Below are 1,200 nucleotides of genomic sequence, written 5' to 3'. Positions count from 1 at the left end.
CCCCAGGGCAGAATGGATGTCCCCCACACTTAGCTGAACCACAGTGGCAACCTTTGACCCTACCAAGGCAAAGTGGGCAAGAGGGGCTCGGAGCCCCGCCAGCCTAGCCAGCATTGCCAGACGATCCATCTTCCTGCTGCAGTATTTATTTACGCACCCCATTTAATCAGGATATGCCATAATTAGCGGCAGATTTGTGCCTCCTGCCCGAGGTGTTATTTATCCTGGGTTTCGAGCAGCCACTTTCCCGTGTGGAGTGTTTGCTGGGCCCGGATTTCAATCAGATGGGGGCCACGGTGAAGCTGTCCCCAGGGACCTCATGGTGGCACTGCCTGCCCCCACCTCAGAGTGATAAATGAGGTTGGAGATGGCAGAAGCTGCTGGGTTGCTGGCTGAGAGGGGAAGGGGGCGTTCGTGCCAATCCTGGGATCCTGCCACAGTGGTACTGTCCCTCCCCCCAGTACCAAACAATAGCCTGGCATCCCTAGCCCAAGCAGACGTGTGTGAGATGACACCATGACATGGCCACAGTGTGACTGGCCCAGCATAGGTGACATGTGTGTATAGATGGGGAGTCTCTACGGTTGGGGTCTCCAAGGCCCTGAGGTTGAGATGCCATCCTGTACCCGAGGCCTTGGGGATCGTTTCATTTCATTTATTTACTTCTTTTGTTTATTTTGAGATAGGGTCCAGCTATGTGACCCAGGCTGGCCTTGGACTTTAGGTCACCTGCCTCTGCCTCCTGAGTGCCGGGATGACGGGGACTGGCTACCAGAGCTGGCTTAGGTCTAACCTTAGTCAATGTCAAAGCCCACGAAGGACATGACTAGAGGGCGTGTGGCAGGTTTGGACCCTTGGCCTGGTAGGGAATGAAAGAAAGATGAAGACAAACCTTCCCTGGCCTCCCGAGCTCTCTGAGATCCTAAAACTTCTGAGGTCTCTGTCTGCTCAGGTGTAACAAGGGAAGAGAAGCAAGAGCCACCTCCCATGTTGACACAACGCCACTAGCACGCAGCAAATGCCAGATGGGTACACATAAACATTATAATTGGCAGATTTAGAAGGTTACTTTGGGCTGGAGAGATGGCTCAGTAGTTAAGAGCACTGGCTGCTCTTCTAGAGGTCCTGAGTTCAATCCCAGCAACCCCATGGTGGCTCACAACCATCTGTAATGGGATCTGATATCCTATTCTGGCATGC

The sequence above is a fragment of the Mus caroli genome, chromosome 5, assembly GCF_900094665.2.
Source record: "Mus caroli chromosome 5, CAROLI_EIJ_v1.1, whole genome shotgun sequence".
NCBI lineage: Eukaryota > Metazoa > Chordata > Mammalia > Rodentia > Muridae > Mus > Mus caroli.
The sequence above is the reverse complement of the archived record's forward strand: the minus strand, read 5'-3'. Positions refer to the sequence as shown.